We start from the raw sequence: 16,743 nt of genomic DNA, 5'->3' as shown, positions 1-16,743 counted from the left end.
GTTTTTCTCCCAACTAAATGAATAATATTGAAAAGGCAAATAAAATAGTATAATTTAGAAATATGTATGATAAAATGGCAAATCTGCTTTATTTCATTGTTTTGATGATGACAGATGAAAAGCTTGTAATAAGTAAAAAAAATCCATGTTGCTAGCTCGTCACAGGAAAAGAACAAAAAAATGACACACATGAAATAAAAATCAGATTAAAGCATGGCTGACAACATAAAATGTGAATGATAAAAGTAAAATAACGTACATATCATACAATAATTAATTTATTTACATCAATGTTCACAATATACATTTTCATGCATCGCGTGAAAACTGCAAGCAAAGCTTGGACAGGCTCGGATTGGCAAAAACTAATGGTGTAACAGCAAATATATTTCTTCTGTTTCTCGAGAGACGACGAGTTGAGCCAAAAACCACAAGTATGAAAATGAATTGCAAGTACCCTGCCGATTAGCCAATATATAATCCACGCACCGCATGACAAGTATAAGCCATTAATTTTATTTTATGTAAACTGCAGTGTTCCCAGTGCTTGGATCACTACAGTCTAGAAGTTCTCACCTCTAACCTATATCTACCTCCTGAAATAGCTCTTACTGGGGGACAAAGTAGTTCATTTTCTGCCCAATTGCGTTAAAGCTATGTGATACATATTGAAAAATTACTTAGCATAAAAAAGTTATGGTCCATGTTTTGTGGGACGTTGTATCAGATAACATTCACAAATTGCTCAAACATATCTGGAAGCAGTAGCCAATTTAGCTCCATGAGCAAACATTATCTATAAGAAACAGACGAAAGAGTTGTTGTTATATATTTTGTTGAGTCTTTAACGTCATTAAATGTTATAGTGGTAGATATGAACGATGGACCTTATCAACAACAGTACAATTACAACTGATGGGTAAATTGACTTCTCAAATATGAACTTTATCACAAGAGCTGGATCAGTTCACTAGATACGTAACTCTTTATGACACATTTTTGGAAGGTTATTAAGGTGTCGATAACACTAATTTGTCTAATTTCCTGCAAAATTTTGTTGGAATTTATTAATTCCATCGTATTTTTTTAAAACGGTTTCCTTTTTGCTCCCCATCCATCATTTTCTAATATATGCTGTTTTTGTGACGAAGCAATGAGGATATATTTCCGACACTTTTTCCAACAGGAAGATATTCTGTTTCATTTGTCCTTTTTTCCTCCATTTTAAAATCGGCGGTTTGTCTAGCAAAATTTACTACAAAGAAAAGCTGTCATTTTTTAAAAATTATTTTTAATTATAATCACTTTTTATTGAGGCCTTGGTATTTGACAATATAAATGTTACATTTGAAACAGGTTCTATTTTAATAAGGAAGCAAAGAAAATATTTCCCCAAATCCCTAACCCTCCTTCCCCAAACTTGCTCTTAATATATCCCCAAAATCCCTAACCCTCCTTCCCCAAACTTGCTCTTAATATATCCCCCAAATCCCTAACCCTCCTTCCCCAAACTTGCTCTTAATATATCCCCCAAATCCCTAACCCTCCTTCCCCAAACTTGCTCTTAATATATCCCCAAAATCCCTAACGCTCCTTCCCCAAACTTGCTCTTAATATATCCCCAAAATCCCTAACCCTCCTTCCCCAAACTTGCTCTTAATATATCCCCAAAATCCCTAACCCTCCTTCCCCAAACTTGCTCTTAATATATCCCCAAAATCCCTAACGCTCCGTCCCCAAACTTGCTCTTAATATATCCCCAAAATCCCTATCCCCCCTTCCCCAAACTTGCTCTTAATATATCCCCAAATCCCTAACCCTCCTTCCACAAACTTGCTCTTAATATATCCCCAAATCCCTAACCCTCCTTCCCCAAACTTGCTCTTAATATATCCCCAAAATCCCTAACCCTCCTTCCCCAAACTTGCTCTTAATATATCCCCCAAAATCCCTAACCCTCCTTCCACAAACTTGCTCTTAATATATCCCCAAAATCCCTATCCCCCCTTCCCCAAACTTGCTCTTAATATATCCCCAAATCCCTAACCCTCCTTCCACAAACTTGCTCTTAATATATCCCCAAATCCCTAACCCTCCTTCCCCAAACTTGCTCTTAATATATCCCCAAAATCCCTAACCCTCCTTCCCCAAACTTGCTCTTAATATATCCCCAAAATCCCTAACCTTCCTTCCCCAAACTTGCTCTTAATATATCCCCAAAAATCCCTAACCCTCCTTCCCCAAACTTGCTCTTAATATATCCCCAAAATCCCTAACCCTCCTTCCCCAAACTTGCTCTTAATATATCCCCAAAATCCCTAACGCTCCTTCCCCAAACTTGCTCTTAATATATCCCCCAAATCCCTAACCCTCCTTCCCTAAACTTGCTCTTAATATATCCCCAAATCCCTAACCCTCCTTCCCCAAACTTGCTCTTAATATATCCCCAAATCCCTAACCCTCCTTCCCCAAACTTGCTCTTAATATATCCCCAAAATCCCTAACCCTCCTTCCCCAAACTTGCTCTTAATATATCCCCAAAATCCCTAACCCTCCTTCCCCAAACTTGCTCTTAATATATCCCCAAATCCCTAACCCTCCTTCCACAAACTTGCTCTTAATATATCCCCAAAATCCCTATCCCCCCTTCCCCAAACTTGCTCTTAATATATCCCCAAAATCCCTAACCCTCCTTCCCCAAACTTGCTCTTAATATATCCCCAAATCCCTAACCTTCCTTCCCCAAACTTGCTCTTAATATATCCCCAAAATCCCTAACCCTCCTTCCCTAAACTTGCTCTTAATATATCCCCAAATCCCTAACCTTCCTTCCCCAAACTTGCTCTTAATATATCCCCAAAATCCCTAACCCTCCTTCCCCAAACTTGCTCTTAATATATCCCCCAAATCCCTAACCCTCCTTCCCCAAATTTGCTCTTAATACATCCCCAAAATCCCTAACCCTCCTTCCCCAAACTTGCTCTTAATATATCCCCCAAATCCCTAACCCTCCTTCCCCAAACTTGCTCTTAATATATCCCCCAAATCCCTAACGCTCCTTCCCCAAACTTGCTCTTAATATATCCCCAAAATCCCCAACGCTCCTTCCCCAAACTTGATCTTTATATATCCCCCAAATCCCTAACGCTCCTTCCCCAAACTTGCTCTTAATATATCCCCAAAATCCCTATCCCTCCTTCCCCAAACTTGCTCTTAATATATCCCCCAAATCCCTATCCCTCCTTCCCCAAACTTGCTCTTAATATATCCCCCAAATCCCTAACCCTCCTTCCCCAAACTTGCTCTTAATATATCCCCCAAATCCCTAACCCTCCTTCCCCAAACTTGCTCTTAATATATCCCCAAAATCCCTAACCCTCCTTCCCCAAACTTGCTCTTAATATATCCCCAAAATCCCTAACCCTCCTTCCCCAAACTTGCTCTTAATATATCCCCAAAATCCCTAACCCTCCTTCCCCAAACTTGCTCTTAATATATCCCCCAAATCCCTAACCCTCCTTCCCCAAACTTGCTCTTAATATATCCCCAAAATCCCTAACCCTCCTTCCCCAAACTTGCTCTTAATATATCCCCCAAATCCCTAACCCTCCTTCCCCAAACTTGCTCTTAATATATCCCCAAAATCCCTAACCCTCCTTCCCCAAACTTGCTCTTAATATATCCCCAAATCCATATCCCCCCTTCCCCAAACTTGCTCTTAATATATCCCCAAAATCCCTAACCCTCCTTCCCCAAACTTGCTCTTAATATATCCCCAAATCCCTATCCCCCCTTCCCCAAACTAGCTCTTAATATATCCCCAAAATCCCTAACCCCCCTTCCCCAAACTTGCTCTTAATATATCCCCAAAATCCCTAACCCTCCTTCCCCAAACTTGCTCTTAATATATCCCCCAAATCCCTAACCCCCCTTCCCTAAACTTGCTCTTAATATATCCCCAAAATCCCTAACCCTCCTTCCACAAACTTGCTCTTAATATATCCCCAAATCCCTAACCCTCCTTCCCCAAACTTGCTCTTAATATATCCCCCAAATCCCTAACCCTCCTTCCCCAAACTTGCTCTTAATATATCCCCAAATCCCTAACCCTCCTTCCCCAAACTTGCTCTTAATATATCCCCCAAATCCCTAACCCTCCTTCCCCAAACTTGCTCTTAATATATCCCCCAAATCCCTAACCCTCCTTCCCCAAACTTGCTCTTAATATATCCCCAAAATCCCTAACCCTCCTTCCCCAAACTTGCTCTTAATATATCCCCAAAATCCCTAACCCTCCTTCCCCAAACTTGCTCTTAATATATCCCCAAAATCCCTAACCCTCCTTCCCCAAACTTGCTCTTAATATATCCCCAAAATCCCTAACCTTCCTTCCCCAAACTTGCTCTTAATATATCCCCAAAATCCCTAACCCTCCTTCCCCAAACTTGCTCTTAATATATCCCCAAATCCCTAACCCTCCTTCCCCAAACTTGCTCTTAATATATCCCCCAAATCCCTAACCCTCCTTCCCCAAACTTGCTCTTAATATATCCCCAAAATCCCTAACCCTCCTTCCCCAAACTTGCTCTTAATATATCCCCAAATCCCTAACCCTCCTTCCCCAAACTTGCTCTTAATATATCCCCCAAATCCCTAACCCTCCTTCCCCAAACTTGCTCTTAATATATCCCCAAAATCCCTAACCTTCCTTCCCCAAACTTGCTCTTAATATATCCCCAAAATCCCTAACCCTCCTTCCACAAACTTGCTCTTAATATATCCCCAAAATCCCTAACCCTCCTTCCCCAAACTTGCTCTTAATATATCCCCCAAATCCCTAACCCTCCTTCCCCAAACTTGCTCTTAATATATCCCCAAAATCCCTAACCCTCCTTCCCCAAACTTGCTCTTAATATATCCCCCAAATCCCTAACGCTCCTTCCCCAAACTTGCTCTTAATATATCCCCAAATCCCTAACCCTCCTTCCCCAAACTTGCTCTTAATATATCCCCCAAATCCCTAACCCTCCTTCCCCAAACTTGCTCTTAATATATCCCCAAAATCCCTAACCCTCCTTCCCCAAACTTGCTCTTAATATATCCCCCAAATCCCTAACGCTCCTTCCCCAAACTTGCTCTTAATATATCCCCAAAATCCCTAACCCTCCTTCCCCAAACTTGCTCTTAATATATCCCCAAATCCCTAACCCTCCTTCCCCAAACTTGCTCTTAATATATCCCCCAAATCCCTAACCCTCCTTCCCCAAACTTGCTCTTAATATATCCCCCAAATCCCTAACCCTCCTTCCCCAAACTTGCTCTTAATATATCCCCCAAATCCCTAACCCTCCTTCCCCAAACTTGCTCTTAATATATCCCCAAATCCCTAACCCTCCTTCCCCAAACTTGCTCTTAATATATCCCCAAAATCCCTAACCCTCCTTCCCCAAACTTGCTCTTAATATATCCCCAAATCCCTAACCCTCCTTCCCCAAACTTGCTCTTAATATATCCCCAAATCCCTATCCCCCCTTCCCCAAACTTGCTCTTAATATATCCCCAAAATCCCTAACCCTCCTTCCACAAACTTGCTCTTAATATATCCCCCAAATCCCTAACCCTCCTTCCCCAAACTTGCTCTTAATATATCCCCAAATCCCTATCCCCCCTTCCCCAAACTTGCTCTTAATATATCCCCAAAATCCCTAACCCTCCTTCCCCAAACTTGCTCTTAATATATCCCCCAAATCCCTAACCCTCCTTCCCCAAACTTGCTCTTAATATATCCCCCAAATCCCTAACCCTCCTTCCCCAAACTTGCTCTTAATATATCCCCCAAAATCCCTAACCCTCCTTCCCCAAACTTGCTCTTAATATATCCCCAAAATCCCTAACCCTCCTTCCCCAAACTTGCTCTTAATATATCCCCCAAATCCCTAACCCCCCTTCCCTAAACTTGCTCTTAATATATCCCCCAAATCCCTATCCCCCTTCCCCAAACTTGCTCTTAATATATCCCCAAAATCCCTAACCCTCCTTCCCCAAACTTGCTCTTAATATATCCCCCAAATCCCTAACCCTCCTTCCCCAAACTTGCTCTTAATATATCCCCCAAATCCCTAACCCTCCTTCCCCAAACTTGCTCTTAATATATCCCCCAAAATCCCTAACCCTCCTTCCCCAAACTTGCTCTTAATATATCCCCAAAATCCCTAACCCTCCTTCCCCAAACTTGCTCTTAATATATCCCCCAAAATCCCTAACCCTCCTTCCCCAAACTTGCTCTTAATATATCCCCAAAATCCCTAACCCTCCTTCCCCAAACTTGCTCTTAATATATCCCCCAAATCCCTAACCCTCCTTCCCCAAACTTGCTCTTAATATATCCCCCAAATCCCTAACCCTCCTTCCCCAAACTTGCTCTTAATATATCCCCAAAATCCCTAACCCTCCTTCCCCAAACTTGCTCTTAATATATCCCCAAAATCCCTAACCCTCCTTCCCCAAACTTGCTCTTAATATATCCCCAAAATCCCTAACCCTCCTTCCCCAAACTTGCTCTTAATATATCCCCAAAATCCCTAACCCTCCTTCCCCAAACTTGCTCTTAATATATCCCCAAAATCCCTAACCCTCCTTCCCCAAACTTGCTCTTAATATATCCCCCAAATCCCTAACCCTCCTTCCCCAAACTTGCTCTTAATATATCCCCAAAATCCCTAACCCTCCTTCCCCAAACTTGCTCTTAATATATCCCCCAAATCCCTAACCCTCCTTCCCCAAACTTGCTCTTAATATATCCCCAAAATCCCTAACCCTCCTTCCCCAAACTTGCTCTTAATATATGCCCAAAATCCCTAACCCTCCTTCCCCAAACTTGCTCTTAATATATCCCCAAAAATTGCTAACCCTCCTTCCCCAAACTTGCTCTTAATATATCCCCCAAATCCCTAACCCTCCTTCCCCAAACTTGCTCTTAATATATCCCCAAAATCCCTAACCCTCCTTCCCTAAACTTGCTCTTAATATATCCCCAAATCCCTAACCCTCCTTCCCCAAACTTGCTCTTAATATATCCCCAAAAATCCCTAACCCTCCTTCCCCAAACTTGCTCTTAATATATCCACAAATCCCTAACCCTCCTTCCCCAAACTTGCTCTTAATATATCCCCAAAATCCCTAACCCTCCTTCCACAAACTTGCTCTTAATATATCCCCCAAAATCCCTAACCCTCCTTCCCCAAACTTGCTCTTAATATATCCCCCAAAATCCCTAACCCTCCTTCCCTAAACTTGCTCTTAATATATCCCCAAAATCCCTAACCCTCCTTCCCCAAACTTGCTCTTAATATATCCCCAAAATCCCTAACCCTCCTTCCCCAAACTTGCTCTTAATATATCCCCAAAATCCCTATCCCCCCTTCCCTAAACTTGCTCTTAATATATCCCCCAAATCCCTAACCCTCCTTCCCCAAACTTGCTCTTAATATATCCCCCAAAATCCCTAACCCTCCTTCCCCAAACTTGCTCTTAATATATCCCCAAAATCCCTAACCCTCCTTCCCCAAACTTGCTCTTAATATATCCCCAAAAATCCCTAACCCTCCTTCCCCAAACTTGCTCTTAATATATCCCCAAAATCCCTAACCCTCCTTCCACAAACTTGCTCTTAATATATCCCCAAAATCCCTAACCCTCCTTCCCCAAACTTGCTCTTAATATATCCCCAAAATCCCTAACCCTCCTTCCCCAAACTTGCTCTTAATATATCCCCAAAATCCCTAACCCTCCTTCCCCAAACTTGCTCTTAATATATCCCCCAAATCCCTAACCCTCCTTCCCCAAACTTGCTCTTAATATATCCCCCAAATCCCTAACCCTCCTTCCCCAAACTTGCTCTTAATATATCCCCAAAATCCCTATCCCCCCTTCCCTAAACTTGCTCTTAATATATCCCCCAAATCCCTAACCCTCCTTCCCCAAACTTGCTGTTAATATATCCCCAAAATCCCTAACCCTCCTTCCCCAAACTTGCTCTTAATATTTTTCCATCAAATCCCTAACCCTCCTTCCCCAAACTTGCTCTTAATATATCCCCAAAAATCCCTAACCCTCCTTCCCCAAACTTGCTCTTAATATATCCCCAAAATCCCTAACCCTCCTTCCACAAACTTGCTCTTAATATATCCCCAAAATCCCTAACCCTCCTTCCCCAAACTTGCTCTTAATATATCCCCAAAATCCCTAACCCTCCTTCCCCAAACTTGCTCTTAATATATCCCCAAAATCCCTAACCCTCCTTCCACAAACTTGCTCTTAATATATCCCCAAAATCCCTAACCCTCCTTCCCCAAACTTGCTCTTAATATATCCCCAAAATCCCTATCCCTCCTTCCCCAAACTTGCTCTTAATATATCCCCCAAATCCCTAACCCTCCTTCCCCAAACTTGCTCTTAATATACCCCCCAAATCCCTAACCCTCCTTCCCCAAACTTGCTCTTAATATATCCCCAAAATCCCTAACCCTCCTTCCCCAAACTTGCTCTTAATATTTTTCCATCAAATCCCTAACCCTCCTTCCCCAAACTTGCTCTTAATATATCCCCAAAATCCCTAACCCTCCTTCCCCAAACTTGCTCGTAATATATCCCCAAATCCCTAACCCTCCTTCCCCAAACTTGCTCTTAATATATCCCCAAAATCCCTAACCCTCCTTCCCCAAACTTGCTCTTAATATATCCCCAAAAATCCCTAACCCTCCTTCCCCAAACTTGCTCTTAATATATCCCCCAAATCCCTAACCCTCCTTCCCCAAACTTGCTCTTAATATACCCCCAAAATCCCTAACCCTCCTTCCCCAAACTTGCTCTTAATATATCCCCAAAATCCCTAACCCTCCTTCCCCAAACTTGCTCTTAATATATCCCCAAAATCCCTATCCCTCCTTCCCCAAACTTGCTCTTAATATATCCCCCAAATCCCTAACCCCCCTTCCCTAAACTTGCTCTTAATATATCCCCCAAATCCCTAACCCTCCTTCCCCAAACTTGCTCTTAATATATCCCCAAAAATCCCTAACCCTCCTTCCCCAAACTTGCTCTTAATATATCCCCCAAAATCCCTAACCCTCCTTCCCCAAACTTGCTCTTAATATATCCCCCAAATCCCTAACCCTCCTTCCACAAACTTGCTCTTAATATATCCCCAAAATCCCTAACCCTCCTTCCCCAAACTTGCTCTTAATATATCCCCCAAATCCCTAACCCCCCTTCCCTAAACTTGCTCTTAATATATCCCCCAAATCCCTAACCCTCCTTCCCCAAACTTGCTCTTAATATATCCCCCAAATCCCTAACCCTCCTTCCCCAAACTTGCTCTTAATATATCCCCAAAATCCCTAACCCTCCTTCCCCAAACTTGCTCTTAATATATCCCCAAAATCCCTAACCCTCCTTCCCCAAACTTGCTCTTAATATATCCCCCAAAATCCCTAACCCTCCTTCCCCAAACTTGCTCTTAATATATCCCCCAAATCCCTAACCCTCCTTCCACAAACTTGCTCTTAATATATCCCCAAAATCCCTAACCCTCCTTCCCCAAACTTGCTCTTAATATATCCCCAAAATCCCTAACCCTCCTTCCCCAAACTTGCTCTTAATATATCCCCAAAATCCCTAACCTTCCTTCCCCAAACTTGCTCTTAATATATCCCCAAATCCCTAACCCTCCTTCCCCAAACTTGCTCTTAATATATCCCCAAAATCCCTAACCCTCCTTCCACAAACTTGCTCTTAATATATCCCCCAAAATCCCTAACCCTCCTTCCCCAAACTTGCTCTTAATATATCCCCAAAATCCCTAACCCTCCTTCCCCAAACTTGCTCTTAATATATCCCCAAAATCCCTAACGCTCCTTCCCCAAACTTGCTCTTAATATATCCCCCAAATCCCTAACGCTCCTTCCACAAACTTGCTCTTAATATATCCCCAAAATCCCTATCCCTCCTTCCCCAAACTTGCTCTTAATATATCCCCAAAATCCCTAACCCTCCTTCCCCAAACTTGCTCTTAATATATCCCCAAATCCCTATCCCCCCTTCCCCAAACTTGCTCTTAATATATCCCCCAAATCCCTAACCCTCCTTCCCTAAACTTGCTCTTAATATATCCCCAAATCCCTAACCCTCCTTCCCCAAACTTGCTCTTAATATATCCCCCAAATCCCTAACCCTCCTTCCCCAAACTTGCTCTTAATATATCCCCAAAATCCCTAACCCTCCTTCCACAAACTTGCTCTTAATATATCCCCAAAATCCCTAACGCTCCTTCCCCAAACTTGCTCTTAATATATCCCCAAAATCCCTAACCCTCCTTCCCTAAACTTGCTCTTAATATATCCCCAAATCCCTAACCCTCCTTCCCCAAACTTGCTCTTAATATATCCCCAAAATCCCTATCCCTCCTTCCCCAAACTTGCTCTTAATATATCCCCAAATCCCTAACCCTCCTTCCCCAAACTTGCTCTTAATATATCCCCCAAATCCCTAACCCTCCTTCCCCAAACTTGCTCTTAATATATCCCCCAAATCCCTAACCCTCCTTCCCCAAACTTGCTCTTGTGAGGGGAGAGTAAACCCTCTTCACAGAATGGGTGGCCTTCACACTTAATCTCTGTGTAAAAAACTATTTGTGTGTTCAAAGTATTTTTTTTTTATTGTTCTTGAATGTCTGCTTCTAGCGAGTTAATATACGTTTGTAAGGTTTAAAGAAACTTTTATTGTTATCTTTCTGAAGGCATTGGAAAGTTTAGCTTTCATTAAAATTAGTGTTGAGGCTTCAGGTAATAGCTGGTTCTGTAGAACTGATTTTCTGTCTGTAGCCAAATCCATAAATGTGAATTTAGAGTGGGAAAGTGATTATAATATCCAGTATTGCCTATTCTGAAGTTAGAGTGATGACAAGGTATTTGACAAACGCTAGATACATTTTCACTTCTCCCCAAAACTGGCTCACCTCACCTTCGAACGGTTTGAAAAATCTCTTAGGCCAAGCGTATGTTGATGTTTTATATACATTAGTATATTGAAAGAAAAAAAAGCTTTTTGTTTGCTTTTATATATTTTTTTATAAAGTCGAAATGGTTATGGAAACGTCAGATAGAGTCAGGTTTTAAAATGGGTGGTGCATTTTAATGGACCTACATTAGATAATTTTTTAATACATTGTAATAAATACAACCAAAATAAAGTCACAAAATAAAGTCACATTTATCAGAATACTTTGAAGAATATCCCAACTATGTTCATGGAAAAGGGGATGACGATCTCATATTGTCTTTTTATAGATCCTTTCAAATTATGATAATACTAATAGCAATACATGATGATAATTTATTTGTTTATTTTAAAGAATTAAATAGAAACTCATCATGCATCCATACATATACAATTGCTCTGCCATTGGAACCTACGTTTCTCTTTAATAAGCCAGGTACCGAGCAGAGGCCATTTACATCACTTATATCACAAATGCCGACATTAGCTATCATTTTAATAGCTTTATATTTTTTGCATATTTCCAAAAACCACGATCATATATATACAATTTACCAAAAATGTGGCAAGCAATAAAAAATAACTTTTGTCAGTGTTTCATTTTAAATTTCAAACTTTCTTCAGGATAAGAAACAAACAAAAAAAGTCTTACGGAAATCTTTGTCTGTAAGTAATTTATCGGCATATCAGATGTTAAATGTGTCTGATGTTAAACACGTTTATTCTGTGACTGACATTCATATGAAATATAGAGAAATTTCTCACTCATAAAATAAATACAAGCTAGTTATGAAAAGTTAGGCATACTCGCAATCCCGTAGATGGGCCTCTAAATATGCCTTTATGTTTCCCTGACTACAAAGGAAATGTACACTATCCTGTGAGGCAAATGTCTTGTTTTGACATAGTTTGCTCTCTGTTGTACTCATGGATGTTTAGAGTAACCGCTCACTTTCTACCACAAAACCGTAAATGCAACTCTTTCATCAATTCTCTCCCAATACATGACATTTTTAGTTTTTCTTTTTCTTAAATTGAACAGCCATGGCCGTGTATGGGTGTGTTATTTCATGATTGCTACTTCATCCTATAAAGTATGTAATTGCCATCTTCTTCCTGTTTTGCACTATTACATCATATTCTACACATTTTAACAATGTGGTCTGAGCAGAATTTTTTTTTGGTCAAATTTAGAATGCTGATTATTGAAACAGATTGTAACTTAGTGGACACAACTCACACAGTATGTAAGCATAGATTTAAACAAGCGTGTTTGATTCCATAACCCCCAAATGTGAACTGAAGTAACAGACAGGGGAAAAAGTGTTGTGGATGCCCTTCACTCAAAATTGTTCTAGAACAATTCATTAATCTGTACATAGGTTGAATACCTGTTCACACATTTGAAAAAGAGTGCTGGCTGATACATAATCAGGGTTACAGGGCTACCATCAGAAATTTTAGGGAAATTTTTACACAGCTGAAAACATGGGTCCCCAGAGACCATTCCCAAGTCTGACCACATTTGATTACGCACACTGGACCAGCTCCAAGTCTGCCCACCGTGCCCACACACATTCCACCACCCAGCCTGCTGGGTGTATTGTGTGTGAGTATAGGAGTTGTAGTGGTGGTGTGTGAATGGAATATATATATGTAGGGAATGTAGCATGTGTTTGTAGGGGATGTAAAGTGTTTGTTTAGGGAATCCAGTGTGTGTTAGCATATCTCCCAAGTATCCCTATGGACAGTCCCTATTTTGGGTCCTAATCCCTTTGTTCCTCTTTTCTATCCTAATGTCCCTCTTTTCTAGGAGCTCCATATTGTTAGTGTGTGTGAGTATATAACAGAGCTCCAAAGCAATAATACTCACACTAATATGGATACAACTACAATACATATCAGACAGGTGCGTGTAGGCAGGTGCCTTGAATGCCTAATGGAAAAATCAGGCCCTGTGTGCCTCATTACATATATGCTTCTCAATCAATCTCCCTTCTCTAATTCTCATCTATCATCCAATTATACCACCACATTCCTTCAGATTCCTCCCCAAATCAATCTTCTTTTTGTTTTTCCAAATTATTTTTATTGAACAATTTTTTAAAAATGTATTATAAACAATGTATAACATAACAGTAATAAACAAACAAACAAACAAACAAACAGGGAAGGGGAACAATTAAAGGAAAAAGTGAGTAGGGGATTCCATGCATGATTGGATAAAATAAGATTTGTACAGAAAAATAATAATATATGTTACAGAATTTCGGCAATTCGGACATTAGAATTGGTAGGGATAGGGGTAGGGTTGGGGGTAGGGTTAGAGGTAGGGTTAGGGGTGGGGTTAGTGTAAGGGGTAGAGGTAGGGTTAGGGGTAGGGTTGGGGTTAGGGTAAGGGTTAGGGGTAGAGGCAGGGTTAGGGGTAGGGGTAGAGGTAGGGTTAGGGGTTGGGTTTGGGGTAGGGTTAGAGGTAGGGTTAGAGGTAGGGTTAGGGTAAGAGGTAGAAGTAGGGTTAGGGGTAGGGTTGGGGTTAGGGTAAGGGTTAGGGGTAGAGACAGGGTTAGGGCTAGGGGTAGAGGTAGGGTTAGGGGTAGGGTTGGGGTTAGGGTTAGGGTAAGGGGTAGGATTAGGGGTAGAGGTAGGGGCAGGGGTAGGGTAAGGATTAAGGTTAGAGGTAGGGTTAGGATAAGGGGTAGAGGTAGGGTTAGGGGTAGGGTTGGGGTTAGGGTAAGGGTTAGGGGTAGAGACAGGGTTAGGGCTAGGGGTAGAGGTAGGATTAGGGGTAGAGGTAGGGGCAGGGGTAGGGTAAGGATTAGGGTTAGGGTTAGAGTAAGGGGTAGAGGTAGGGTTAGGGGTAGAGGTAGGGGCAGGGGTAAGGTTAGGGTTAGGGTAAGGGGTAGGATTTTGGATAGGGTTAGGGGTACTGTTAGGGAATTGCTGAAGTCTCAAATTCCCGAAGTCCCGAATTCCTGAAGTGCCGAATTGATTAAGTTCCAAATTGCCGAATTCCCAAATTGCGGAAATCCCGAATTTTGGAAGTGCTGAACCGAACCGAAGTGCCGAATTAATAAAGTTCAGAATCGCCGAATTCCTGAAATCCCGAATTTTGGAAGTGCTGAACCGAACCAAAGTGCCAAATTGCCGAATTTCGGAAGTATGAACTGAAGCGAAGTGCCGAATTGCCGAAGTCACGAATTTCGGAAGTACCGAACTGAACCAAATTTTTTGCCCATGCACATCCCTATTGCAGGGCATGCGGAATTGTCTACGGGATAAACTGTAAATTATTCTTTTGGGGTGAAGGTTGCCACAACTCCAACTCAAATCTTTTAATATAGAGTGCTAAAATCAGCACTTCTTTTATAGATGGAATTGTATATTTTTATTCCATGGATCTGTAATTATTCCATATTCCTTACTAAATGTCCTTATTTCTTTACTAAACATCATGGCTTCCTTACTAAAGGCTGCATTACTATGTGTTTAATTGCCATGGAGAATGTTTACACAGCCATACATACTACATGTTATCCATCTTCAATTTTCTTGCTACCCGCTCATTCCTCTGAATGCATTAATCTTCATCTCTGCTACTTCTCACTCAATCCTTTGTATTTGAATTTGGGGCCTCCTTGTCCACCAAAATGCAGTGGCAAATCCATGCAACAAAATTGAAGCATTTGAAAATACGACATACTGGGTATCAGAAAAAAGCCATATATACCTCTTAAAAACACAGCTACATATAATATGTATGGGGTGCATACAATGAAAACGCGTGACAGAATGATAATAAAGGTTAAATAAATTTGGGTTAAAACAGCTTCAGTCATGAATGCACAGCTTTGTGGGATAACTTTAGTCACTTAGGGGTTCCAACTAGAGTTCTAACGAACTACACAAATGGTTGACAGAGCTATCTGGCATTGTCCAGAATAGTTGATGAGATCTATATATGAAGAATTGAGAATTGGCTTTCTAAGTTCGTGGCATGGACACAAGTTGAATCCGCTCATTTGAAATCATAAATTAGTAATGGGAAAATCATCGTGCCATAAATACAAATAGACTCTCAACATTGAGAAAATCACTTAAATTTTGGAAGAGAGAGTTTAAATTGTTGGAGAGATTATTTAGAACCTTGGTAACATGAATTGCCGTAATGGTTTATACGTGTTCCCATAAGATTTGGCAATAGATTCAGCTTTCCAACATTAATGCCAGCTCTTATTAGTAGAGAAATGTTTTCTTTTTTATAGCCATGTAATTATTCAAAGGGATATGTGACTTTTCAATGACAAAACAGGGTATTTGTTTTTGTTCAAGTAAGTCATAGAGTACCAGAACATCCTTCACTAATTAGATGATTGCACATCTGCAGAGCTGCCCTTTGAGCCTCTGGCCGTGAGCCCTGTGCTTTGTAAGGGAATCTACACTGGTGTGAGCAGGGCATGAGCTGGTGCTCCCGATCCATGCTTCTGGGACTACTGTGGCTGCAAATATGTCTTCTGAGAATAAAGTATGAACTGGAGTTCTTGAGCCAACAACGCAACAACCCACTTGTATGCACCCATGCATAGGGAATAAGAAATATTTTTACCATGCATCCAGCCCTGGAATCTGCAGTTCCCATTCTTCTTTATACTATGTTGCAAGGAGGAAACAAACATCTTGATACACCAGGATAGGAATGGGCATGTCATCCTGTCAAATGAGAAAAAAAAAAAAAAAAAAAAACAAGCCGCACTCCAATCACGTGAAGATCCGGGTGCTAAACTGGACCAAGGGCCAGCACCAGCCCCAGCACCAGGGAGTAGATATCAGTGGTAGAAAGAGGATCCAGGCACTCCAAGTACCTTCAATTTTATTTATTTGGATAAGTGAGACTTTGCAACGTTTCGACCCCTGAGAGGGTCTTTGTCAAGCTATATCACACCAGAAATAACAACCATTTATAGGCAAAAGCATAGTGAAAGGGTAGTGAAAGCATAGTGAAAGCATTCACCATGCTTTTACCTATAAAAGGTTGTTATTTCTGGTGCGATGTAGCTTGGCAAAGACCCTTTCAGGGTCGAAATGTTGCGGTGTCAAGATACTTGGAGTGCCTGGATCTTCTTTCTACCACTGATATCCTGTCAAATGAGACTGAAATTAGATGCCTTCAGCTGAATGGTGATGATTGATTTTGGGCTGTGTTCCTTGTTTCTATCTCTGCTAATAATGTGCTAGCTAACTTTGCAGCCACTCAGGCAGCCACAATCCAAATAGCTTGGTGTACATACACCTATATTGGATTATGAATACAGGCACAGAGAATATCTGAGGCGAGATACCAGACGCACAAGATTAAACTGTGGTCACTGGTTCCGTGCATCAGGGCAGGCAACAAAGGTTCATAAATTATTTATTTATAAAATATTTTACCAGGAAGGATACATTGAGATTTCTTTTGTTTTCAAGTATGTCCTGGGTCCATAAATGATCAATGGTTCCAAACATTCAGTGCAGGCAGCAAACAAGATAGTCAGGGTACAACACCGGAAGTCAGAAAGCCTGGAATTAGTATAGAATAAAGGATAAGGAACACTGAGTAAAGTTGCAGGTAGATACTAGAGGTAGTCATGCAATAAATCAACAATGTAACCTGGAGATCATTGCTATTTTTAGAGGCCACATAAGTAATGG

Source organism: Pelobates fuscus, chromosome 1, assembly GCF_036172605.1.
Source record: "Pelobates fuscus isolate aPelFus1 chromosome 1, aPelFus1.pri, whole genome shotgun sequence".
Taxonomy (NCBI): Eukaryota; Metazoa; Chordata; class Amphibia; order Anura; family Pelobatidae; genus Pelobates; species Pelobates fuscus.
The sequence above is the reverse complement of the archived record's forward strand: the minus strand, read 5'-3'. Positions refer to the sequence as shown.